Source organism: Poecilia mexicana, unplaced genomic scaffold (assembly GCF_051168715.1).
Source record: "Poecilia mexicana isolate PSO_F unplaced genomic scaffold, ASM5116871v1 scaffold_8, whole genome shotgun sequence".
Lineage (NCBI taxonomy): Eukaryota > Metazoa > Chordata > Actinopteri > Cyprinodontiformes > Poeciliidae > Poecilia > Poecilia mexicana.
In genome coordinates, this window is record NW_028263377.1 from 13472139 (window position 1) to 13500043 (window position 27905).

The following is a 27905-nucleotide window of genomic DNA, read 5'->3' on the forward strand; positions in this document are numbered from 1 at the left end:
GCACCCTCACCCTCCCCACCAAAGAATTTGTAGGCTACTTTGCACTGACTATTATTTTATTATTAATATTACTATTATTATTGTAGATGTTTTGATTTTTATGCTTGTTTCTGTATTTATCATCAATAATAATTTCCCAGAGAACAAAAAAGCCATGGGAATAGAAATTATTTTCACAGGTGTTTACAAAAAATGCAATGAATGAACATTCAAGTTAAAATCGATAGGCCTAACAGCAGCCAATCAGAGTGGAAAAAATATTCTTGTTCTTTGCCATTTTCTAGTTGTTAAATATTACACAAAATGATCGGATAAAAGATGTTCAACATGCCAGTTAAACTTTGATCTATTTGCAAACCGACTGAGCTCTGCAGCATTAAAACATGGATAGAACTGTAACTACATTAATCACAGCTCTTCTCTTCAGTGTTTCTGTCGGTTTCTGGTGGTGCAGCTCTGTGCTGCCTTCAGGAGAATGGGACATCAGAGTATCATCCATAAAATTTCACCCACATGGCATTTATTGTGCAAACCAGAGCTTTCAGAGAAAAAACAAAAGTTCCACATCCTTTTAATGCCACACAAATATGAGACAGAAACATAGATTGTATCTTTATATAGACCTGTCTATTGATTTATAGATTAATAGTTTTACTGGACATAAATTACAAAAAACAAATCTGGTTCTTAATCAAATCCTAATGAGTCAAATTGAAAGTGTCATGGAGTCATCAGCCTCATGACACTTTCATGTCAGTGAAAAAATATTATTTTTCACTGACATGAAAAATAATATTGAAGAAATAAATATATCAAATCTAATTAAAAACATAAATAAGTGATAAGTTCTTTACTGTTATGGTCTGTAAGATATATTTATTCTCAGTACTAGATGTGGTCTCAACAAACCCATGGCACTTCAACAATATTATTTTACCTTTTATCTGGAAATAGTGTCCGTTTATTCTTGCCATACAGTCTCTGTATTAATTATTGCTCGAAAGGTCTTGCCATACCAGTTTATTCCTCTATTTACTTTAGTTTCTTAGTTAATTCTTGCATTTTGTTCTTCATTCATTTCCATTTAACTTCCTTTGATTAGTAATTATCCTCTCTTGGTTCATTGCTATGTCCACTTTAGTTTCTTTCCTGTTGCTAGATTTATTTTATCATTTATTGACGCTCATCATCATTAATCTTCACTCATCACCTGCTGCGCCCCCTAATCGTGATGTGTTGATTTTTCACTGTTCAGCGTCGGATTCTCTGTTTTTATGCCATAATTCACATCTAGTTCGTCGCTCCTTTTTATGTCCCGCTTCTCCTGTTTCAGAGTTTTGCAAAACAAACCAATACCTAAAAATGCATTAAAGATGATGTGTGTTGAAGGAGTGTTCTAACACTCCTGGATGACATTAAGGGGACTCAGACGGTTCACAGTCTAATGCAGTGGTTCCCAAACTTTTTCTCCTGCCCCCACCCCAGTGGTTTCCAAGCTATTTCTGGGCTCCCCCTGTGGCTTACAAATAGCTGTCTGGTTGAACAATGTGTGTCAGCGAAGGGGGTGGTGGGGGGATTCTTAGAGACTCCCTGTTATACTCAGCCCCCGCTTTAGACGAACATGGGAGGAATTAACTCTTTTGGGGTCAAAATGAATCGTAGCTGAACACAAACAACACCAGTAGCCTACAAGCTACTTGTTAACAAGCTTAAGGTGCTATATTGATATTAGCTAGTCATCTTTTAGCTAACATTACCTTCATCCAACAGCTTTACTCAACTCATTTGGTTAGTTTGGAGGGAAAACTATGAAAAGTTCTTTGCGTTTTGCTGGTTTGCTGCCGTGATTCTAACACAAACCTACGTAGCTCTGCACAGCAACAGCAGGTCTCCTTCACAGGTGTAAACCCAGCGCGAGCGTCGTAGCGCTCATGTTGCGTTTAAAGGCGGCTCGGAAAAACAGGTTACGACATGTTAACAACGGATTAAACAGTTTTAACTGCTGATAAAAGTAACAGAGGACACAAATATGGTTAGTGTGGAAGCCTCTACTGTATCAAATTGACATAGGAATAACAGAGAGTTGGCCATTCTAAGGTAAAAACCCAGCGCATACAGTGTTCATGTTTTGTTTTTTTTCATCTGCTTCCCGCCCCCTCCTGCAATGGCACGGCGCCTCCCCTAGGGGGCGCGCCCCACAGTTTGGGAACCTCTGGTCTAATGCTCTAATATGAACACATGTTCATCCCTTGGACTTCGGACATTTAATCAAGGGTTTCACATTTGGCTACATACATTTTAGAGCACTGTTCTTTACTCTGCACACACTACCAAAGTTTCATGTGTTTTTAAATGTTACTGAAGCTGTTTGTCACAGATTTTGTATTATTTATCTCCTTAGCATTAAAGGTCATATTATTAAAAAAAAATCACAATTTTATAATGAAATTGTGTACTTTTGTTAATATAAACACAGAAATAATTACTAAAAAAAAAAAAAAAAAAAACTGTTCCAATTATGGGGTCCCCTAGTGGTCCTGGGGCCCAAAGCAGCCACTTAGGTTGATTATTTTTTGGGCCGATTGTATTCATCAACCTGGACTGCCAGAGGAATAACCAGCAGCACAGCATGTGGTCCTGGAGGACACAGATTCACACTGTGAGCCGCCTTCCTTCAACCACACTGTGGCTGATTTCACTGTGGGTTGTTTTTCTCTCACACTTTTTTGCTAACATTAAACATATGTTTTCCAAGAATGTGGTTTCCTGTTGAGCTTTTGCCAGCCAATGAATCTCCAATCATTACTTTTCTTAAATGATTTAATATGTATTGAAATATATAAAATATGAAAGGAATATGAAAACTTTTTGGATTTACTCTTCTAGTGTCAGTACGCCTAAATTTGTTTGCTGATTAATTACAGGAAGTACTTATTTAAATATCTGTTTTTATACAAACTCTTAAAAGAAGTAAGCACTTTATTTGTCTAAATTTGTATGCTGGCTTTAATCCATTACAGACCTTTCCTCAAGATTTTCCATATAAGACTTTGAGGAACAAATGCTGCTGCCGATCCCAGAGCTGATCTCTGATGTTCTTACTCTCTTATTCAGCCATTCAGCAACGTTGTCATGCTCTCGACGTTTCTTGTTCTCTGAAATGCTCCCATATTCTGATGAAACATCTCCACTCACTGAAACAGACATTGAAATGTTATTAAAGAGAACAATGCATGCAACATGCATGCAAGACTGTAAACTAAACATTAATTCATTATTATATAAAACTTACAGTCAGGATCTTCATCTTTGCTCTGTGCTGTTTTCACATGAGGCACTGTTGTTTCCTCTGGTTCCTTTTCTAAAGCTTTCATCACTCTCTCTATCAGTTCCTGTTCTCTCCTTTTCCATTCTTGTTCTGTCAGTGTCTGTTGTTTTGGTGGCCAAAGAAAACTGAGAAAATTATCTTTCTTGCCTTCAACTGAGAAACATTCTTTGTTTTGTTTTACCATGTTAATAATTTTTGGGAACAATTCTTTGACTTGAACAGGAACATCAGATTTAAAGGGGTTTAGAACATGGTATCTGTTCCCACATTTCTCCAGAAGCTCCTGAAGCTCCTTTCCCTCTCTGACGATGTAATTCTCTACAGGGACGTCATTGATCCATTCTCCCCAGGTAAAAACCACCATGCAGTGTCTCCACACTCTCTCTGTTAATGGCTTCATGATCTCCAGCAGGGCTTTGAGATCTTTCTCTGTGAAAGATCTGAGGATGGGAACAAGCAGGAGAAAAACATGAGGTCCAGGAGAACACATGGAGACACTGTGGAGAACTTCATCTTTGATCCAGTCAGGTGGTGTTGGGTCTGAGAACCAGCCTGGAGTTTCAACAACTGAGACTTTTACTCCATCAAAGTTTCCTTCATGTTTCACACAAGTTGAAGTTTCTCTATGATCTTGGTAGTTCTGAAATAATAAAAATCAAACAAGAAATAAATCTATTTTTTGATGGATGTCATTCGCTGGACAACTACAGTCTGAATGTTAGATTGTATGAAATCTTTTTGCTTTGTTACCATGTTGTGTTACCTTTTTCAACCAGACTCTGCCAAGAGTTTTATTAAATTGTCCCTTAACAAGAATCATGTTTCCAGCTATACTTTTGCCTGAACATTTCTGGCCAACAAGAACAATCCTGATGTCAGTGATTGGATGTCTCTCATCTGTAAAAGAAACAAAAAATACAGTAATGGTTTAAATACTCAAATATTTCTATTATATGACTGTCTTTGAAAATATGTACCATTAATTGCTTACCTCCAATCAGCTCTTTCAGGACTCTTGTCTTTCTCTCACTGATCGTCTTCAATCTTCTGGCCATCTTGTCTCCAGTCTCTCTCTTGGTTTCTAGCTCTACTGCTCGGTCCAGCTCCACTTCATAGTAAGGATCTTCATTTCCTGCCCACATCTCTTCAATCTTCTCCAGTAGTTCCTTTACCTGAGTCTTATCACTGTGGTCCTTGTTGTTCAGGACATGATACCTGTTCTCACACTTGTTCACTATCCACTGCAGACCTTCATCACTCTCTATTCGCTCCTCTACAGTCTTCACTCCTAGCCAGTCTCCATAGGTGAACAGAACAAGTGTGTGTTTCCAGATTTCTTCTCTAAACAGACTCACATGTTCTTGAACAGACCTCAGATATGATTCATCAATGTTTATTGTCAGAGAAACAACCAGCAGCACAGCATGTGGTCCTGGAGGACACAGATTCACACTGTTCTCTATTTCCAGTTTATCCATTTCATTGGTTTCCTGAAGGGTGTTGATGTAAAGCCATCCAGGAGAATCGACCACTGTGAGCACTCTTCCTTCAACCACACTGTGGCTGATTTCACTGTGGATTGTTGTTCTGTCACTCTTTTCATCAACATTAAACACATTTTTTCCTTCAATGATGTTTCCTGTTGAGCTTTTGCCAGCATAGTATCCTCCAATCATCACTATTCTTAAATGGTTAGGAGGGATTTTTCCACCTAAACAACAAAACAGAAAAAATAAATAATTTAGTTCACTAAATTAAAAAAAATAAAATACAACTCACCTTTACTGAGAGCCATGTTGAATACACAGAAAATAGACGAATCAAACAGTTGCAAAGCTAAAACAAGTGCTAATTTTTGATTGTCAAAAGAGAAAGGTAAAAAATACACAGGAGGTGAATCTAATCCATGAACTGTGTGATTTAGATCATTTTAAGGTAAGGTAATTTATTTATAAAGCACATTTTCAGCAGCAAGGGAATTCAAAGTGCTTAAGTAACTGTTGTGTCTTATTTTACTTTAGCGGTGCCAGTGAACTGTTAAAAGATTTAGTAAAAGAAAGCAAAAGGCATTTGTTTTACACAGTATTTGCTCTTATTCCTCTAGCTTAGCTTTCTTTTTCTGAAACCTTTCTCTGAAAAGAATCATAAAGCTTTGGTTGTGTTTAACCAAGAGACAAAATTGTTTTGTATCTTAAGTTTGATTTGATGTTTCTTTTCTTCAAGTACTCAAACATTTTCCAAAAAAAAAAAAAAAAAAACTTCAACAATGTTTTGCAGAGGGTTACAAATGATGTTCTAAAAAAGATGTGAATCCTGAAACATTTCTTTCCTTCAACTAGAAGACCAGTGGCGGTTCTAGATCCAATTTACGAGGAGGGGGTCCAATGTGTTTTTGCATGGGGGCACAGGACAAAACAAAAGTAATGAAACAAAAAGAAAACACAAAACTCAATGTTCTAATTTGTTGTTAATATTAATACTAAACAATGTTAATACTGTATTAATTGAGTCACAGAACCAAGGAGCCTCTTGACTCTGGAGCTGCAGGTTGAAAACTCTGATTGTATCTCAATACTTCTGAAGATTAATTTTTAATTTAATGTTCTGGAAAAACTATGATAAAAAAATTTGGTCCAAGTGACGTTTTGTTGTGTTTCTGTGCCAATTAATGTCACCTTAAGAAATAGACTTAATAGTATCTCTTCACTCAGATTCATTACCTCAGTACTGAGAGGAAAATATTTTTCCACAGTTAAACTGAGGGATTTATTGTCTTCTTGCATTCAATGACATCTCTCCTTTCCAGTAACACACACAATGTCCAACATAATGACACAACAGAGTCCAACATAATGAACAGACATGTTTGAGACATACAGATAACAAGCAAAATAGCATAAAAAATCAAACAAAATTACTCAGTAACACTGAGTAACACTATTCTCTCAGCACATATCCACTACACCACTACTTACCTGAAATGTCTTCCAAATCCATTTTACTATCTGGCTGTCTTTTGTGATAACTTGAACAAAAATCAGTAACTAATCTGATTGATGTGAAGGATATTTCTGTTCATACAGAAAATAAGGTTTGTAGCTGCCTGCTATTTCAAAGCTTGAGGATATTGAAGATCCAGCGTCAGAAATGGGAAGACTGACCCAGCCAGCATGCATAGGTGGGCCCCACTTGGGTTTGATGTGGGCTACATGGGTTATGAGTGGGCATGGGTTTTATCTGGGCTAACTGTATGGGACCGATATGGTAACCTAAAATGGGACCCACTTGGGCTGGCCCATTAGGGCTAAACATATGGGCCCCATTCAGCATTAATGTGGGCTAACTGTGAATGGGGCAGAAGTGGGCAACACTATGTGGGGCCCATGTAGTTTCAGTATCATGGGCCCAACATGGGAAACCCATGTGGGCTGACCACATTGAACCCACATGAGATAAGTATGGGCTGACCGTACATGGGTTGGACCTGGGCATGCGTATGTAGGCCCCATTGCTTTTTTATGTGGGCTAACTGGGGATGGGGCAGAAGTGGGCAACACTATGTGGGGCCCATGTAGTTCCAGTATCACGGGCCCAACATGGGAAGCCCATGTGGGCTGACCACATTGAACCCACATGTGATAAGTATGGGCTGACCGTACATGGGTTGGACCTGGGCATGCGTATGTAGGCCCCATACCTTTTTTATGTGGGCTAACTGGGGATGGGGCAGAAGTGGGCAACACTATGTGGGGCCCATGTAGTTCCAGTATCACGGGCCCAACATGGGAAGCCCATGTGGGCTGACCACATTGAACCCACATGTGATAAGTATGGGCTGACCGTACATGGGTTGGACCTGGGCATGCGTATGTAGGCCCCATTCCTTTTTTATGTGGGCTAACTGGGGATGGGGCAGAAGTGGGCAACACTATGTGGGGCCCATGTAGTTTCAGTATCATGGGCCCAACATGGGAAACCCATGTGGGTTGACCACATTGAACCCACATGAGATAAGTATGGGCTGACTGTACATGGGTTGGACCTGGGCATGCATATGTAGGCCCCATTCCTTTTTCATGTGGGCTAACTGGGGATGGGGCAGAAGTGGGCAACACTATGTGGGGCCCATCTAGTTCCAGTATCACGGGCCCAACATGGGAAGCCCATGTGGGCTGACCACATTGAACCCACATGTGATAAGTATGGGCTGACCGTACATGGGTTGGACCTGGGCATGCGTATGTAGGCCCCATTCCTTTTTTATGTGGGCTAACTGGGGATGGGGCAGAAGTGGGCAACACTATGTGGGGCCCATGTAGTTTCAGTATCATGGGCCCAACATCGGAAACCCATGTGGGTTGACCACATTGAACCCACATGAGATAAGTATGGGCTGACCGTACATGGGTTGGACCTGGGCATGCATATGTAGGCCCCATTCCTTTTTCATGTGGGCTAACTGGGGATGGGGCAGAAGTGGGCAACACTATGTGGGGCCCATCTAGTTTCAGTATCATGGGCCCAACATGGGAAACCCATGTGGGCTGACCACATTGAACCCACATGAGATAAATATGGGCTGACTGTACATGGGTTGGACCTGGGCATGCGTATGTAGGCCCCATACCTTTTTTATGTGGGCTAACTGGGGATGGGGCAGAAGTGGGCAACAATATGTGGGGCCCATGTAGTTCCAGTATCACGGGCCCAACATGGGAAGCCTATGTTGGTTGACCGCATAGAACCCAGATAAGCATGGGCTTGACCGTACATGGGTTGGACCTGGGCAGGAAAATGTAGACCCTAATCCTTTTTTTATGTGGGCTAACTGGGGATTGGGCAGAAATGGGCAACACTATGTGGGACCCACATGGGCTGACTGCATTGAACCCACATGACATAAGCACGGGCTGACTGTACATGTGTTGGGCCTGGGCATACATATGTAGGCCCCATTCCATTTTTATGTGGGCTAACTGGGGATGGGGCAAAAATGGGCAACACTATGTCGTGCCCATGTAGTTTCAGTATCATGGGCCCAACATGGGAAGCCCATGTGGGCTGACCACATTGAACCCACATGAGATAAGTATGGGCTGACCGTACATGGGTTGGACCTGGGCATGTGTATGTAGGCCCCATTCCTTTTTATGTGGGCTAACTGGGGATGGGGCAAAAATGGGCAACACTATGTGGGGCCCACATGGGCTGACTGCATTGAACCCACATGACATAAGCACGGGCTGACTGTACATGGGTTGGGCCTGGGCATACATATGTAGGCCCCATTCCATTTTTATGTGGGCTAACTGGGGATGGGGCAAAAATGGGCAACACTATGTCGTGCCCATGTAGTTTCAGTATCATGGGCCCAACATGGGAAGCCCATGTGGGCTGACCACATTGAACCCACATGACATAAGCATGGGCTGACCATACTTGGGTTAGACCTGGGTAGGAAAATGTAGACCTTAATCCTTTTTCATGTGGGGTAATGGGAAAATTTAAAAAAAAATCTGATTAGACAATGTGGTTACCCTGTCACTTTTAAAATTTTCACTATATGTCAAAAGCAAAAGCTGCAAGAGCAAGATTATAAAAACTTTGAAAAAAATTATGAGATGTCAGATTGATGGCCTTTAGCTAAGGAAATTGTTACTCAGTTGGCCTGTATTGGAGCTGATAAAAGGTAAATTGTTGAAGCAATTGTATAAGCTTTCTACAAAATGAAAAGCTCTCCTTGGATGGTTACCTCATCTTGGAGGTCATAAAGAGGTATTGTATTTGAACCATGCTCACTACATGATTTCTTTGTCTGGCTCATTTACTAACACCGACATTACACTAGGCTTCCAGAAGACCAAAATATGCTTCAATGCTTTATTTTTTAAACCAGTTCAGTATTGTCCAAGCTACACTTTGAAGTCCTAGCATTTTTTCTTTTTATTATTTTACACTAGAACAGTCCAGATGTCCTAACATTTTTGTGACATTATCTGTTTTAAATATGCATAATCTTCTGCTGCTCACTCAAAATAGGTAGTAGTGGACTTTTGTCCTTGCTTCTTTTTTTAAATGTAATTTAATTTTATTTTATTATCAATAGGATGTGACATCCAAAGTGTTCATTGCAGCTTTTTCACAGAAGGACTTAATTCTTATTTGGAGAAATAGTTCAGATCAGATCATCGTGAAAAATATTACAAAATGTTTAGAAAATGAATTCAAACAAAACTCAAGTGAGAAAGACAAGAGTAAAATTTTTAGCATCCGTTTTTTCATCTGTAAACATTTTCCAAGTTGTCAGCATAAATAAAATAAAAAAACTAAATATTTCTATTAATTATTATTTTTATATCTTTTAATCTTTTTTCAATAATCTTTTTAACCTTTTTGTTCATTTTTTCTCTGGCACCGTTGCCAATAAAGGTTGGTGAATTGAAGTAGACACTTTACACATCCACTAAAGAAAGTAGTTCCAAAACACATTTGAATAAGGACGACTATATTTATTTATTTTTATTGAGAAAATTTGCGAGTGCTACATCGGTTTTACATTTGTTAAACCGATGTATTACTCTCAAAATTAATCTCGTGTTTCTTGGAGAACGTACAATTGTTAACGGCGGATGGATATGCGGTTTCAAAATCAAACGTAGTCCCATCAGTCCGTTGGCGTGGAGTCTGCAGGTTCGCTGGCCTTCTACTAAAGAATCTGTAAGTACACTTCTGTCTGTTTTGTCTGTATTGTGTCAAATTTTAGGGAGAGATTTTAAATCGTTAGTTAAAACATTTGTTGCTCGTAATGGTTCGGATGACCGGAGTACCCCGAAAGACCTAATTAGTTGTTTCTTCTTTTTTTTGTTTGTTTTTCTTTTAGGTGATTTTTTTAATATTGTAAAACACACACAATAAGTCATCTGCCATTATTGAGGTAAGAATATTTGGATGCAGAGCGATTTCAAACTGTTCTGGGCCAGATCATTTTCAAATACGCTGCGGCGCCATTCACCGGTAAATTTGAGCGCCAACGCGGCAGAATAAATCGGTTCACTAATGAATCTACGTTGCTAGCGGAGGTTGCTTTTAAAGTACCTTGACACGATAAAACCACTTACATTATTTATAAAGAGTAACTACTTCGCTTTCATTCTGTGTACATGGGTTTTTAACAATCTTTCTCGCAGCCAATTAAGCCAGCATGCATAGCTGGGATCCATTAATTGTGCATTTTTAATTTTTTTTTTCTTTCATGAAACTGCATTGAATCGTGTCGTTGTGGGCTAGATAGGTAATGATGAATGGGCATGGGTTTTGTCTGGGCTAACTACACGAGGCCCATATGTTTAACCTAAAATGGGACCCATATTGTCAGCCCATTTGGGCTAAATGTAGACTGTATTCAGCATTATTGTGGGCTAACTGAGAATGGGACAGAAATGGGCAACACGAAATGGGGCCCATGTGGTTTCAGTATATTTGGCATAAAAGCTTTTTTCTAAATAGAATGAAGGCATAGTAGTAAATATTTTAAAATCATGTTTGTTTTATTGTGTAAGTGACATTTTAAAGCGTGTTATTCTGTCATCGTTTCACTGCAAAAAAACATGACAAGTGGGTGTTTAGGTCTCAACTAGCCATTTGTTTGGTCAATGCAAATGGGAGCTTTAGATTTACCAATGTTTTAATACTTTTTAAAAAATTTATTTTCTACAGACTACTATGGAGAAGCGTGAAGAAGGCTTGCAAGGGCAGAAGTGACATCAGATCTTCAAACAGATAATGATATTCCAGAAAAGCGACGTAGAAGGTAACGTGGAACAGGGACTTCTGTAACACACAACTCTAGATCAGTGGTTCTTAACCTGGGTTCGATCGAACCCTAGGGGTTCGGCGGAGCCTCTGCCGCGGAGGGAAAAAAAACTTGTGTAAAGTCGTGATGTGCCGCTTTGCCATCATTTGCTGCGGAGGATCACGTTACATTGCTTAGCCAATCAGTGCTGCGGAGGAGCACAGGGATGGGGCAAGGAGGGGGGAAGCGGGGTTCGGTGAATGCGCATATGAAACTGGGGGGTTCGGTACCTCAAAAAAGGTTAAGAACCACTGCTCTAGATCTTCTTTCTCCCTGGTTGTCATTTGAGCTGCTCTCAGTTCTTTTACCCATTTGGTTCTCCTTGCTTTACTTTTTCCTTCTAATCCTTCAAAATTTATTGACTTAAATTGATACAGACATTAACAATTGGCATTTTGTCCATGTATAAAAGTAAGCTTATAAGCTATATATGTGTGAAACAATAACAAATCAATTAATAAAAACTAAATGTATCATGCGTCCTGATTTTAAAATGTTGTCTTGTAATTGTCATTATACTTAAGGTTGTCATGGTTGCAGAAATAGGAGGAGGGTCCTTAGATGATGCAGTACAACAAGCTGTGTGATTCCTCATGTCCCCTGAATTGGCCCTCCAGTTCAACCTGTTTGGCCGACATAGGAAACAAGTTCCGGGACCTGCGTCTCTGATGTTTTGTATGGTAAAGATCAGTTTTTATATTCACTTTTTTTCTTGAACATTTGTTAATTTTGGTTGTCTTATGCCTTTTGTTCATTTTTAGTAATCTTTTTTTTTTTTTTTTTAGATTAAAAACTGAGACTTCAATTTTTGGTTTAATTCACATAGTATTCTTTCACTGTGCTCTCAAGAACTTAAAGATTTGATTGCTGACAAAATTTGAAGGTAATATTGTTTGCATTTCAAACAGTATTAACAAAATATACAAGACCATGATAGAACCTTTATGTCAGTAGTTGATTTATATACATTAATATATTTTAAATTTACAATAAGAATATAGTGTGTGTACTAGGGATGCTCCGATCAGGTTTTTTGCTTCCAATTCTGATACCGATCACCCATGGGGCCCATCGCTGCCGATCATCTGGATTGGCTGTTATTTTTTCACTTTAGGCATAAATGATAACATGTTATCTGGCAAAATTAAAAAGTGCGCAGTGTGACGGAAAGAGTAGATCAGCTGCACATGCAGGCTGCGAATGAGATACAGGTGATCTGCAACAAGAGGCCGTGATCAGCGATCACCAATCAAACACATTTTCACGGAAATTAACCGCTTATGATTGCTGATCGATCTGCACACCTCTATCTACATAATAATAATGACTCGAGAGTGCTTTGATTTTGGCAGATCCCTGCAAGCATTTCTGCCCCTTGAAGGGGAAGAGATGCACATTTCATTAATGTTACATTGTACTAAAAGTAAAACACTAATGCAATTTCTACCTTTGCTTGTTTTTTAGGTGCACTTAAAAGAAATGGATCCATCCACGGAATCACACAAAGATACGGAAAAGGCACTCGAAGTGGGTTACTGGAGCCCCGGACAGAGGTGGAAATAGAAAAGTTAGAGCGACTAGGGAGGCAGCCAGCTCAGACTCAGGTGGGCAGGTTCCAAGATGGACAGTTACAATGATGTATGAGAGCTTTCAAGTGTGGCATATAGGTTATTAAAAATATTTGACAAAAATGTAGTGTGAAAGAGCTATGTAGGTGTGTGTGTGTGTTGATATATATTTATATGTATTTATATATAGATGTACAGATCTATCTATATAGTTGCATATCTAGATATAGATCTATATACATGTATGTATCTATACATATTTACATAACTAGATGCATAGTTATCTAGATAACGAGATGTAGAAATATAACTATCTAGATATATAGATCTATATATATAGAGATAAATATATATTTACATAGCTAGAAATCTAGTTACATAGATAATTATATATCTACATATAGATCTATTTTTATACATTTGTTATATTAAACTAGTTTATTTTCAAATCTGCAATATGAATAATTTTGTAGATTTCTTTTACCAGTGCATTTCTTGTGGCATCATTTGCTCTGTGTTAATAAAGTTCTTATAATTGACGAGTTAAAAAAAACTGACAATATTTTAAATTACCAAATAAAAACCTTGACCAAAAGACATTTTTCATCTCTTTTTTTTTAATGCAGGTTTTGTGCTAAAGCATTTTAATACTTTGGTTTGTTGATTAAGATTGTATATCTATTAATGTAATTCACTTTCAGGTTAGGTGAGAAAGACCCCATTGTTCCTACAGGAATGAGGCATCTGGGCCCCACTGAAAACCCAGTCAGCAGCCATTTAAATCTACCTGGGCAAACCCATATGGGGCCACCATGGAACCCGTGGACAAACCCACTTGGTGCCCATATTCTAGCCCAGTTTAGACCCAGTTGGGGCCCAGGTAAAAATTAATCAAAGCTCCCAAGTGGGGCCCAGATGGGCCTCATGTAAGTTACCCATCTGGGCCCCACTGAAAACCCAGTCAGCAGCCATTTAAATTACCTGGGCAAACCCATATGGGGCCACCATGGAACCCGTGGACAAACCCACTTGGTACCCATATTCTAGCCCAGTTTAGCCCCAGTTGGGGCCCAGGTAAAAATGAAAGCTCCCAAGTGGGGCCAAAATGGGCCTCATGTAAGTTACCCATGTGGGCCCCACTGAAAACCCAGTCAGCAGCCATTTAAATCTACCTGGGCAAACCCATATGGGGCCACCATGGAACCCGTGGACAAACCCACTTGGTGCCCATATTCTAGCCCAGTTTAGACCCAGTTGGGGCCCAGGTAAAAATTCATGAAAGCTCCCAAGTGGGGCCCAGATGGGCCTCATGTAAGTTACCCATCTGGGCCCCACTCAAAACCCAGTCAGCACCCAATTAAATTACCTGGGCAAACCCATGTGGGGCCACCATGGAACCCGTGGACAAACCCACTTGGTACCCATATTCTAGCCCAGTTTAGCCCCAGTTGGGGCCCAGGTAAAAATGAAAGCTCCCAAGTGGGGCCAAAATGGGCCTCATGTAAGTTACCCATGTGGGCCCCACTGAAAACCCAGTCAGCAGCCATTTAAATCTACCTGGGCAAACCCATATGGGGCCACCATGGAACCCGTGGACAAACCCACTTGGTGCCCATATTCTAGCCCAGTTTAGACCCAGTTGGGGCCCAGGTAAAAATTAATCAAAGCTCCCAAGTGGGGCCCAGATGGGCCTCATGTAAGTTACCCATCTGGGCCCCACTCAAAACCCAGTCAGCAGCCATTTAAATCTACCTGGGCAAACCCATATGGGGCCACCATGGAACCCGTGGACAAACCCACTTGGTGCCCATATTCTAGCCCAGTTTAGACCCAGTTGGGGCCCAGGTAAAAATTAATCAAAGCTCCCAAGTGGGGCCCAGATGGGCCTCATGTAAGTTACCCATCTGGGCCCCACTCAAAACCCAGTCAGCACCCAATTAAATTACCTGGGCAAACCCATGTGGGGCCACCATGGAACCCGCGGACAAACCCACTTGGTGCCCATATTTTAGCCCAGTTTAGACCCAGTTGGGGCCCAGGTAAAAATTCATGAAAGCTCCCAAGTGGGGCCCAGATGGGCCTCATGTAAGTTACCCATCTGGGCCCCACTCAAAACCCAGTCAGCACCCAATTAAATTACCTGGGCAAACCCATATGGGGCCACCATGGAACCCGTGGACAAACCCACTTGGTACCCATATTCTAGCCCAGTTTAGACCCAGTTGGGGCCCAGGTAAAAATTCATGAAAGCTCCCAAGTGGGGCCCAGATGGGCCTCATGTAAGTTACCCATCTGGGCCCCACTCAAAACCCAGTCAGCACCCAATTAAATTACCTGGGCAAACCCATGTGGGGCCACCATGGAACCCGTGGACAAACCCACTTGGTGCCCATATTCTAGCCCAGTTTAGACCCAGTTGGGGCCCAGGTAAAAATTCATGAAAGCTCCCAAGTGGGGCCCAGATGGGCCTCATGTAAGTTACCCATCTGGGCCCCACTCAAAACCCAGTCAGCACCCAATTAAATTACCTGGGCAAACCCATGTGGGGCCACCATGGAACCCGTGGACAAACCCACTTGGTACCCATATTCTAGCCCAGTTTAGACCCAGTTGGGGCCCAGGTAAAAATTCATGAAAGCTCCCAAGTGGGGCCCAGATGGGGCTCATGTAAGTTACCCATCTGGGTCCCACTGAAAACCCAGTCAGCACCCATTTAAATCTACCTGGGCAAACCCATGTGGGGCCACCATGGAACCCGCGGACAAACCCATTTGGGGCCCATATTGGCAGCCCTCTTTTTTCCCATATGGGGCCCACATGGGTATGCTGGCTGGGACTGAGGTTAAAAGGAAGCTGTACGCGCTTTGTTCACTGGAATAATTTGTTGGAGAAAAATAATGCCGGAGGAAATCCACTGCAACGGGAACAGGCTGAGAACAGAGACAGCGACTCGGCACAAGGTAAGTCAATATGTGTGTTAATGCGTTTGTGTTATACGGAGTATGAAATTATTTTTAGGCAACTCCTTAGCTTTTGTTTATTAAATATTAATATTAATTAATATTTAAAATACATTTAACATGCAGTCGGAGCGACGAGCCCCTCCGATACCGAGCAGGTAATTTAAGAACAGCCGAGAGCAGCAACGCTTCAGCCCGATCCAAACCACACAGGTAGTCGGTCAGATTAAGGTCCAAAACCTTCGCTTTACAGCCATTTAAGTTTCACCGATCCACATGAAAAACCCACAGAACAAATGGTACAAATCACGTATTTCCCGAATACCGAAAATATGACATCTACTTTTGCTCTTTCATAATTATAATCCACGTTAGAGTGAATTTTTCCATTTGGCTGCTATAATCTGTTCTTGCTTTACCCAACGTAATTTCTCTTTTTTTTTTCTCTGAGATTCAGCTTAGAAAAAGAAGTTATGAAGTTACATCCTCCCGCTGCTTTTTGTTTTTAAAATTGTAAATTTAGGTTTGCCTCGACTTTTATAAACTAATGCCTCTATGCATCATTTTGTGTATTACTGTTGGTACAGATATCAGCTGAACACTGTGCTTTGCCTGCTAGTAGTTTAAATTAATTTCAGCTGCACACTTTCAAAAGAGTATTCAGACAGAACTCGTGCTGCAAGGAAGGAATGTCGTCGTGTTGAACGCAGGTGGAAAAAGGATAAACTGCAGGTTACTCTTCAGATTTTAAAAGACTGTTGGCGTCTCTACCAGGGCACAGTTAAAGAGGCAAAAAGGGAATATTTGGCAAATATCATTTCCTCAAACAGTCATAACCCACGTGTTTTATTTAACACCATTGACTTTGTGCTTAATATTTCTCAGAATGCCTGTTTGGAAGCTTCTCCTGATGTGTGTGATGATTTTATGCGTTTCTTTATTGAAAAGGTTGGTAGTACCAGGGCTCTTATCACAGCTCCTGAGTCTGACCCTTCAATTTCAGTACCTTGCTCGGCTGCTTTCACTCAGTTTGAACCTCTGACTGTCTCACTTTTAGAGGACATGGTTAGCCACATTAAGCCATCAGGTTCCCCCCGTGATCCTGTGCCTCCACGATTTTTTAAAGATATTTTACCTAGCATAGGGCAGCCTGTTCTTGCAATTATAAATAGCAGTCTGTCCTCAGGTGTGGTCCCTGCTAGTTTTAAACATGCAGTAGTGCAGCCACTGCTTAAAAAACCTGGCCTTGATCCGACTGTTCTGGCTAATTATCGGCCTATTTCGAAGCTGCCTTTTCTTTCTAAAGTTTTAGAGAAAATTGTGTACTGTCAGCTGACACAGTTTTTAGATGACAATGGCATTCTGGAGGTTTTTCAGTCAGGTTTTAAAACTCTTCATAGTACAGAATCTGCTTTGATTAGAGTTTTTAATGACGTCCTTCTTGCATGTGATTCTGGTCACCATGTGGTTCTGATGTTACTTGACCTAACTGCTGCCTTTGATACAGTAGACCACGACATTTTAATATCGCGATTACACCACATTGTTGGTATTGATGGCACTGTTCTTAAATGGTTCAGGTCTTACCTGGAGGAGAGAACATTTTCAGTGAATGTTCGTGGCTCTGAATCATCTGTTGCTTCAATGTCTTATGGTGTCCCACAGGGCTCAATTCTGGGCCCACTGCTTTTCTCTCTTTATTTACTGCCTCTGGGTTCTATCCTTAGGAAACATGGGATTTCTTTTCATTGTTACGCTGATGATTGTCAGATTTATTTGCCCATAAAGCAGCAGGATGTACATTCAATCAAACATCTCCTGGCATGTCTAGGAGATATTAAAGCTTGGTTGGCCTTGAACTTTTTAAACTTTAATGAAAACAAAACAGAGGTGATGGTGTTTGGACCCAGTGGCTCCTGTGAGTCCTCCTCTGTTGACCTGGGACCTTTGGAGGAATATTTTAAACCTGTTATTACAGATCTTGGTTTTAAGGTGGACAGTGATTTTAAATTGGACAGCCAAATTAGAGCCGTGGTTAAGTCCAGCTTTTATCATTTAAGGCGATTGGCATCAGTGAAATCTTTTCTTTCCAGGCAGCATTTTGAAACGGTGATCCACGCTTTTATTTCAACTCGATTGGATTACTGTAATGCACTTTATCTGGGAGTCAGTCAGGCACTGCTCTCACGTCTGCAGCTAGTACAAAATGCTGCTGCACGACTTTTGACAGGAACTCGAAAGAGGGAGCATGTGGCCCCTGTCCTGGCCTCACTTCACTGGCTGCCTGTATATTTTAGGATTCATTTTAAAATTCTTATGTTTGTTTTTAAATCATTGCATAATCTTGCCCCGGCTTACCTCACTGAGCTTCTTCATCCCTACGTACCCTATCAGTCTCTCAGGTCAGCAAATCAGCTGCTCTTGGAGGTACCGAGAACAAAAAGGAAGCTCAGAGGGGACAGGGCTTTCTCTGTTATGGGCCCCAAATTATGGAATGACTTACCTTTGCAGATCAGAGAGGCCCCTTCACTGTCCACTTTTAAAGTTCGTCTTAAAACCCATCTATTTTACTTGGCTTTCAACACCAGTGGGATCTAGTTTTAAATTGTATGTTTTTGTTTTTAAACTGTTTTAATTACTTTTTATTATGTTGTGTTTTTAAATTGTACAGCACTTTGTATCAACTGTGGTTGTTTTAAAGTGCTTTATAAATAAAGTTGGTATGGTATGGTATGGTATTTTAACATGCATTTCTAAGTAGTATTTTAGTTCACTCTTACTCAGTGACTTCAGTGTTGTTACACCTCTGAAACATTTTTTGCAGTTTCTTTGAGATACCAGAACTATTTCACTTAAACATTTAATTTCCTGAGATATTGTCAATTTATTTTCAAGCAAAACTCTCAAAAAGAGCTGAGGATTTATTAGTTTTGATTATGTTGTTCAGCTAAATATGGACGCTTATTGTTTTTTTTTTGTGTGTGTTTTTAATTTTTCAGTTTTGCATCGCAACACCTCGTGTTTCTGAGCCATGATCACAGTGCCGATTACCTTTCCATTGGATCCAAGCACCTGGACCTGCTGATGGCGTCCATCAGTCCACGGATCATCACAACGTGGACTAACTTTTTTTTACAGTACTTGGTTAAACTATGATCTTGAAACTGGAGCACCAGATATGCAAAAATCTTCCTGCAGACTTTGTTTGCTACCCTGACACTGCAGTCATCCTGGACGGGGATGAGCTACTCTTCCTCTCTCCTCTTCCTCTCCTCCAGAGTGACGAGTTTTCATCACCAGTAAAGGCGAACAAGTCTGATCTCTGATTAGCTGCTAGAAAGTATATTATATATTCACTGTTCATTTTGTTATCCTGTTTGTACCTACAATAAAATTGAATATCATTTGTAATAGTCTACATTTTACAAACCTTTTTCCCCCATTTCTCAGTTTTTATGTTATATCAAGTATTTACATGTAGATCAGGAGTGAGATGTTAAAATGCAACACTTTTAGGTATTACCAGCAAAGAAATGTGAATATTAAGTAATATATAGTTAGTCATATAATTTAATATACTGAATAAGGCTGGACGATATGACTTACAAGATTTTTTTCATACCAGATTTGATTTTAATCGATTCCTCCTGCCCTCAATTTCTATAATAAAGTCACAGAAAATACTTTCAAAAAGTGCTTTTATTTCAACCATCTGTTCTGTGAGTTGTATGAGGGAGCATAACGGTCAGGATACAAGAAATTTTAATTGCAAGAATGCAGTCATCGTTACAGCAGAATAAAGATGCAATTTTATAACAATGTCTTAAAATTACAAGAAGTCGTTTTAATGAGAAATAAAGATTCAGATTGATCTGACGTAACCAGCTCAGTCCATGTGGTTCTGACATTTGCCAGTAATCAAGAGGATGCACATTTCCACTTCAACTGACCAGGTAAGCATTAAGGTAAAAATAAAAAATAGAGCAAATACTGTAAACAAAATGGAAAAAGCAACTGATAGAAATACTTTCTATATAAAGAAAAACAAAAACGTTAATAGCAGGAGAAAAGTTGTTGGCAACATTAGCTCAGCCAATCTCTCCCTCCAGGAAGCCATGACACAGAACTTCTGTCCAACTCCAACTATAATAAAGATAAAAAAAAAAGAAAGAAAACGGGAAGTTAAAATAACAAATAATGCCAGTTTAATAATTCAGATCTAAGGCGTTCTGGAATCTATTATTGATATTTTACAAATTTCACAAATCAATTAGAAGGTTTCACAAATGTTTTATTTATTCTGTTGTTAGTACAGAATAATCTAGTTAGGTTTGAAATATCTAGGTGTTGTAGTTTTTAAAGTACAACACATTAAAAAAGCTCAAGATAGTGAAGAATTAAGTGTAATCGCCCTTTAGCTATTTTCCGAATTAGATGCTATGTTCGGAAGCCAACTTCAGATTCGACTGATAGCTTGGGCACAATATAGACAAGGGGTGGGCAATCCTGTTCCTCGAGGGCCGGTGTCCTGCAACTCTTAGATGTCTCCCTGGTCTAACACATTTGAATCCAACAGCTGAATCACCTCCTAAGTGCAGTCAGGTTCTCCAGAGTCCTGCTAACAACCTCATTATTTGACTCAGGTGTGTTGAAGTTGAGACACATCTAAAAGTTCCAGGAGACCGGCCCTCGAGGCCTGGAGTTGCCCACCCCTGAGATCTCTATATGTTTATATAGATATATATCTATATCGATCTATAAAGCATAGATATGTAGATTCAACACTGCACAGATAATCAAAACACTTAACGTTTACATAGCACCTTTGTAAGCTTGTCCCTGTTAGCTACGTCAGACATGAGGCATTATGGTGAATACAAACGATTTATTAACTTACCTTTGAAGTTATTGTGAAGTTTTGACACATCCAGCTTAAATCCTTTGTTGTTGTTGGAGCGTTTCAGGACGTCTGAATAATTTTATAGGCAACATTAATAGTCCTGCAGCGACTGAGGAGCCACTGTTAACATACTGCTGCCTGCGCACTGGAAGCATTCTATGTGGCTAAAAAATGCGGAAGTGCTAAAACGGAAGTCCGTGGTATATACCCTATTACTAAAAGTCACAGTACAACTGAGGGGATCAAACGTAAATTAGTAATTTGTATATAGTTAGCATATAGTTTAGTAATTTCAGAATTGTAATAGTTTTTTAAACTATGCACTAACAAAATCAGTTTTACCTTCCAAACTCTGGTTGACTTGATACAATTACCCAGAAACATCTACAGGATAAGCAGCACTGTAGCTTATTAGACATAAAGTAACTTGTAACCTACCTTCAATCTGTAGCTTCAGTTTGTTTCTTTGTTTCTGGACTTGATCAAACCTTTTTGAGGCTCTTTCAGTCAAATCTCTCATTTCTTTTCTCAGAGCTTCTCCTTGACTTCTGTCAACAGAACAGTGTCTGAATCCATTGTTTGCAATCAGGGTCTCAATTTTCTCTAAAAGCTTCTTGACTTGATCTCTATCTTCTCTGTTACTGATGTTGAGAAAATGTTTTCTGTTTCCACACTGCTGAAGAATCCACTGCAGGACTGGATTTCTTCTGATTTTAGATTCTATCTTTTCATCACTACATGGATCGACTGCAGTGAACAACACGATGGTGTGACTGAAAACATCTGCATTGAAAATCTCCAAGTGCTGCTTTAGTGATGCTTTGATAAGCTGAGATAAATATAAATCAACAGGAATGACCAGCAGAAAGACATGAGGACCTGGTGGACACAGATGGACACTGTTCTGGATTTCTATCTGATCCAGTTTTGAGGTGTTTTCTCTAGGCCAATCCCACCACCATCCTGGAGTATCAACCACTGTGACTCATCTGCTGAACACTTCCTGCTGCCTCGCTTCACTCTGAGCTGTTCTTCTGCTGGTGTTAAAAACATTTTGACCAAGGATGAAGTTTCCAGCTGAACTTTTACCACTGGGAATTATATCTGATCTTCCTCCTATTAACACAATCCTCAACTCTGTAGCAGGATGACTTTGTGCTGTAAGGAGAGATACTGAGTTAGAAACAACTATGTTTATACCAGCACTGAATTTCCTTTCTAGGTCAACTGTATTTGGGTGATTCTTTTTTTTGCGGCAACATTTTGGCTTCAGGACATTTGAAAAAAAAAAGTATTAATGTTTTAAGTTTTAAATATTGTGTTACAACACTGACATGTTTAAAAATAAGAAATTAATAATGGGCAAGCTCAGGATTGGATAAATTAATTATTACAGGTGTTTTTTCACCATTGTCTCTGAATGTGTTCCACCCTGTTATGAACATTTACATATAGACCACAAATATAGTTAAACATGTAAATTTAGAAAAATAATGACTTTTTCTTAAAAAGAGTGTGTCCCTTTTACTATATAACATGTTTTATTGTTGAAATTGTAACACATCATGTAGCTACGAATCATTTATGTCTGTATTGTAAAAAAAAAAAAAAAAGTTTTTTTTAACTCATTATTACTGTCAGCATTGAAAATATTGGTAATTTTAAAAATTTATATCAATATGTACATTTATTGGTCTTCAATTCCCAACATGGCACAGAAAAATTCACAGTATTTAATGTTTCTGTAACAATATTTAATAAAAACATGTGTGGAATGGAACAAAACATGCTGGATTGTCCCATAACAGGGTGGAAAATTAATGTCTTTGATTCTAAAATCTGACGATTTTCATCATTGGTTGCAGAATTGCCTGTATCAAGTCAAAATGTAGGCAGAGTATTTGTCCTGGCTCTATTTGGCAAAAACAGGTGATATCCCTGTAGTGGATTTTCCCATGACAGGTACTCATTCTTCCCCTCACAGGAGTCAATGGGGGTACCAAGTGAAATGAAAACAGACAAATGGCAAAGACATCTATTAATACCTCAGATTACTCTGCAGCTCTATTCCATCATCTGACATTTTTTATTTTACTTAAAATGATTACTTTTCACCCTAATTTCCACCCTGTTTGGTTCATGAACATAGGGTGGAACTTTTCTGACTAATCTACCTGTAGCTCTTTATGTGGTGAACATTTAGCTAGTTAACCTTCAACAGAATAACAAACCTTTAATGACCAAATCTAATATAATGTTTTTTAAATTCTACTGAATAAACATTTTTCACAATCTGTCCTAACAGGGTGAAACTTTAAGCTTTACCCATACAGGTTTAACATATTTAAGATAAGAAAAAGTACAGAGATAATGACAGTTGAAGCTTACTTTGTTTTCCATGGTTGAATTTACTTCAAAACCAACTGATGTCACTTACATTAAATGGTTTTTATGGAATTTTAGACTTTTCTAAGGCAAAAAGGAAAAATCCTAACAGGGAGGAAAGTTAGTACTGGGACATGTATAATATGAAGAAAATATCAAATAAAGCAATAGTTTCAACAGATTCAATTGCATTTAAAATAGTGTTTAGTCCAGTTAATCAACTTATTGAAGAAAAACATAAAAAATATATATATATTATAGTTTAAACTTCATGAGGAAGTCTATTACATTGCACTGGGGGCGCAATGAAATTGAGCATGTTGGTCACCAAAAAGGTGTGTAAAGAACAAAATAATATTTAAAAGGCATTTCATTTATATTTGATATATATAATGGCAAATATATAAATATAAAAATAAAATACTTTGTTGTAAATATTTGGCACATTTTACAAAAAATTACTGAAAGCAAAACATGGGGACATGGAATGTTGCCGCAAAAAAAGAATCACCCATATTCCTATTGGAACACTTTTTTAATAAAGTAAATATCAATAACATTAACACACACAATTACATTTAAAATAAACCTAAAACACAACTACAAAATGAGAGGGAGACATTTTGTCCAACTTCCATTTATTGCATAAAGTCAAAGTCTTTGAAATCAACATTTTCAGCCACTAAAATGAAAGTTTACAAAAGAATAATCCAAGATATACAAAATTTATGGAAAGTTTTATGAAAATGTCACAGACCTGAGTTGTAAATATCAGCTGAAGCAGCCATTTTGTTAGAGTCACTCTGTCGAGGTTTCTGCTTGTTTGTTCCCACAAAACCTGTTCCTAAACGAAAGAGAGCAGAGGTTGATGATGTTGTGCTTGATGACTGATTGATAAAGTCAAACATGGTCAGAGATCGCCATCTGCTGGGAGACTAAAATTACTACATTTCAACTGTAACAGTAGACTAACCCTAACCTCAATTGTCAATGTCGCATTTTTTTGTATAGCATATTTAACACAACAGCAGTTGACAACTAAAATAAAATACGGCAAAATTAAACTGAAAATTCTATATTATAATACATAAAAAATATTGTACAATGAAACTGAAACTTAAGAAATCAATAAACAAATAGTTTTTTTTAAACACAGAATAAACCCATTGGGTCAAATAAAAACGGAAAATTAACATTTACTCAGAAGAATTTTCACTATCTAATTAAATGGTGAAGCATTACATAGTGATTTAAAGTTTTGACATTTTTGGTCTTCACATGTAGAATGCTTTATTACTATGAAATTACTCAAGAGGGATTTGAGCTGTTAGTTCAGTTTAGCCAGTGATGTTCAGGATGTTTACTGCACCTATATTAGTTTATAATTTACAGTGAATGTAACTCAGTTCCCTTTGAATAAACACTCAAACAATTAGAAACTTTAATTTCAGTTTTTAAGAGCTTGATTCCTGATGTTAGATCTGTTCTTTACATACTTATAGTATTTTTGATTACATTAATAAGGAGTGATTTTCAATCAGGAAATTAATGCTTAAAAAATAAAACCTGACAAAAATCTTAAATTGGGAAAACTCACTCTGATTACCAGCAGACTGAATAATCTGAGCTCTAATCTCAGAATCAGGTCATCATTCCAAACAATTTAACCCTTTAATGATCAAACACAGGGCTTGAAAAAACTAAATAAAATGTTCAAGCTTTCAATATCACATTCAGATAAGGTTATTTGGTAACACTTTATTTGAAGGGGGTTGAATAAGACTGACATGACACTGTCATAAAAACCTGTCATAAACATCAATAAGCCTTCATGAATATTTATGACTGTTGTCATAAAGCGACATTCGGTAAATTATGACACTTTTAATACAAAGCTGACATTATTCAAAACATCTTTGTTATGACAACTTGACATTAACCAAGAATTCATTACTGACATAAATTTGTTATAAAAGTATTACTGATTGCACTTTAAAAATTAGGTAACTTTATGTTATTAAAGGTAAAGTTTAAACAGTAATGATTTCTTGGTTAATGTCAAGTTGTCATAACAAAGACATTTTGAATAATGTCAACTTTGTATTAAAAGTGTCATAATTTACCGAATGACGCTTTATGACAACAGTCATAAATATTCATGAAGGCTTATTGATGTTCATGACAGGTGTTATGACATGTTTATGACAGTGTCATGACAGTCTTATTCACCCCCCTTCAAATAAAGTGTTACCGATTATTTTTTTAAAATACATCTTCAAGAATTATAAATGAAAATCTAATGTTAAGTACAAAACATAAAAGGAAAGTGCAACATGTAGCAGATTATACATTATATGAAAAATAATACTTTTACATCACCAATCATAAAAAAAATAAACAGTTGCTATATATTTTCTCTAGTATGCAGATCAACTATTCTATTGGAGAGAACTATTTTCTCTCCAATGTTAGTTTAATAAGACAAAATAAACCCTTACAAATATTGAGCTCATTAACAGAAAATAGGATGATATCCACATGAGAATGTTGAAAACTTTAAATACGGAAGTTAATATGATTAACATTTCTAAGATGTTCATGTATCAGAAAGAAATATGATTTTTTTCTTTTCAGTTGTCAGGATGTACCCAGATAGCACACGATGGCAATTCAACTTTGAATTATAGACAGAATGGTTGATTTTGGTTGAGGTTGACAATTGACGCTGGATCAACCATCAAACAATCATCCAGTTTTAGCCAAGTAACCAATGTTGAAGAGATGTCATTGGATTGATGTTGTTTTGTGGTCAAATTATAACTGTTGAATTGCCAACGTCTAATCCAGTGTTTTTCGACGCTGGTTGTCAGGCACACTGCCTTGCATTTTTAAGCATTCCCCTAATTCAGCACACATGATTTGAATTGATGGCTGATTAACAGGGTTTTGCTGAAGTGCAAACATCTGAAAACATGCAGGTCAGTTTGCCTTGAGGACCAGGGTTGGGAAAAACCGCTAATCAATTTTGAATCAAAGTATGCTGTTTATCGCACCTCTACCCCACCTCTCTTCTCTCTGTCCCCTACCTACCATTTCTCCCCATCTCCCACAACAACATTCCCCCACCTTCCTCGATCCTCCCCCCTCACCCCACATACTTGATGGTTGGATGATAAAGTCAAACATGGTCAGAGATCGCCATCTGCTGGAGGACTAGAATCACTGCGTTTCTACTCTGACGACCTAAAGTAATTATATCACAATAAAACCGAAATTTAAATTAATAAATGGCTTTATTTTATTAATAAAAAAGCCATTTATTAATTCAAGTGGGAAAATCAAACAGGAAAACAATTACTCATTAGAAGATTTTGTTCTGTCTAAATAAATACTGAAGCTCTACATAGTAATTTGAAAACTGAGGTGACCAAAGTAGCAAATACTCTTTATGTAGAAAACAAGAACCATCATTTGTCATGAAGTTATGCTGTTTTATCTGCTCCTGAAACTAAGCTGTTCATCAACTTTACATTCAAACTCTCACTGTCTGTGTTATTTTTCACACACATCAGTTTACGGATTAATTTTTTGAGTCTTAGAGTTAATCCATTTAAAATATTCACTGCTGATTTATTAGATTTTTTTTTTACCACATAAATCAGAGTTTTAGACTCAGGGCTGTGAACTTGCAAACTTGACAGCAGCTGCTTTCTCTGTCATGTTTTATACAGTTTAATGTTATACAATCAAAAGATGTCAAAAACAGGATGAAACAATAAACAGAAACACCCTGCAAAACTATTGGCACCAAATTACCTGATATAGCAAACATTTTTAATAGGAGGGAGAAAAAATGTAAGAGACATTAATCATAATAAATCACAGTAAATTTGAGCTCCTACCATCTAGAAAAAGATTCAGATAGCCCAAAGTAAGAACCAACAAAAAGCTATTTTATTACTTAGGACATTGTTGTGACAAATGGGATTGCTGTCATTTTCAATTTGTATTTATTCTGATGTTCTTCCTTGAGATGCATTTACAGTTTTTTTTATTCCCTTTGTTTAACCAGCTGAACCTTGTTGAGATCTAGATCTCAGTTTCAAGAGGGACCTGGGCAGAAGTCTGCAATACACAACAACCTTGTTACACAAAAGTAAAACTAATTAATACATATGCACAAGTTTAAAACAAATACAAAACAATTTAAAAGCAATGACACTTCCTCCTATCAGCACAATACTCATCTCTGTAGCAGGGCTGCTTTGTGCTGTTAGGAGAGCATAAGCCATTATTTGCATGAGGTTTAGAGACACCTACTTTGCTTAGGCAATGTTTTCTAACTCGTATATTACTTTCTGTCATATATACGATTTGGAACATTGAAATAATAAACTAATTATTGTTAACATTAATACAAGAAAGCAAACAGTACAAAAATAACTATAAAAACATAGGGAGCCACTTTGTCCAACTTGAAAGCCAAAGTCTCTGAATTCAACATATTCAGCCACTAAAATAACAATTCAGAACAGCAACATTTTAAATAGGATCAAAATTGACAGTTTTATAAAGTTTCACTGACCTGAGTTGGAAATATCAGCTCAAGCAGCCATTTCATTAGCTTCACTCTGCCGAGGTTTCTGCTGGTTGTTGGTCCCAGAAAACTGGTTCCTAAATGAAAGTAAAGATAACAGAGATGGATGTTGTTCCACTTGATGATTGGTTGGTAAGGTCAGACATAGAGGCGGCTGCAAGATGAACACAATGACTGTATTTCTACTGTAACTATCAAAAGCAAATATTTTACAATAAAATGAACAAATCAATAAATAGTTTTATCAATAAAAATAGAATAAAACCCACTGTGTAAAATTAAGAAGGAAAATAAATATTTACTCATTAGAAGAAT

The 27905-nt window shown here is 38.2% G+C and overlaps 2 protein-coding genes, 3 long non-coding RNA genes and 1 pseudogene across 8 annotated transcripts in view; 2 read left to right on the top strand and 4 right to left on the bottom strand.

Moving 5' to 3' along the window:
• LOC148158002 (uncharacterized) overlaps positions 1 to 13347 on the top strand; it is a 277765-nt gene extending 264418 nt beyond the window's left edge. The window contains exons 1-5 of one of the 3 annotated variants that reach the window (XR_015764098.1): positions 9874 to 10045; positions 10209 to 10262; positions 11045 to 11138; positions 11705 to 11860; positions 12645 to 13347. This is a non-coding gene — a long non-coding RNA (uncharacterized LOC148158002). Of the gene's footprint in view, positions 1 to 9873; positions 10046 to 10208; positions 10263 to 11044; positions 11139 to 11704; positions 11861 to 12644 lie in introns of those variants that run through there. The other 2 variants (XR_015764100.1, XR_015764099.1) reach the window with 2 other exon arrangements.
• LOC106930933 (uncharacterized) overlaps positions 1 to 27646 on the bottom strand; it is an 83676-nt gene extending 56030 nt beyond the window's left edge. The window contains exon 1 of the mRNA XM_088008291.1: positions 27579 to 27646. The gene's annotated coding sequence lies outside the window, so the exon portion shown is untranslated. The remainder of the gene's footprint in view (positions 1 to 27578) is intronic.
• The window catches only part of LOC106911543 (GTPase IMAP family member 8-like), an 83556-nt gene that overhangs the window by 18902 nt on the left and 36749 nt on the right, over positions 1 to 27905 (bottom strand). The gene's annotated exons all lie outside the window — the stretch shown is intronic.
• On the bottom strand, positions 504 to 27661 carry LOC106911165 (uncharacterized; annotated as a pseudogene). Its single transcript, XR_015764096.1, has 7 exons — positions 27579 to 27661; positions 23751 to 23837; positions 21047 to 21766; positions 4320 to 5039; positions 4092 to 4225; positions 3293 to 3968; positions 504 to 3194 (listed from the first exon to the last, which is right to left on the bottom strand). The product of XR_015764096.1 is annotated as an uncharacterized LOC106911165 (transcript).
• On the top strand, positions 15627 to 19119 carry LOC148158008 (uncharacterized). The gene is made up of 2 exons (XR_015764095.1): positions 15627 to 15708; positions 18708 to 19119. It is a non-coding gene; the product is annotated as an uncharacterized LOC148158008 (long non-coding RNA).
• LOC148158009 (uncharacterized) lies at positions 19390 to 20982 on the bottom strand. The gene is made up of 2 exons (XR_015764094.1): positions 20606 to 20982; positions 19390 to 19851 (listed from the first exon to the last, which is right to left on the bottom strand). It is a non-coding gene; the product is annotated as an uncharacterized LOC148158009 (long non-coding RNA).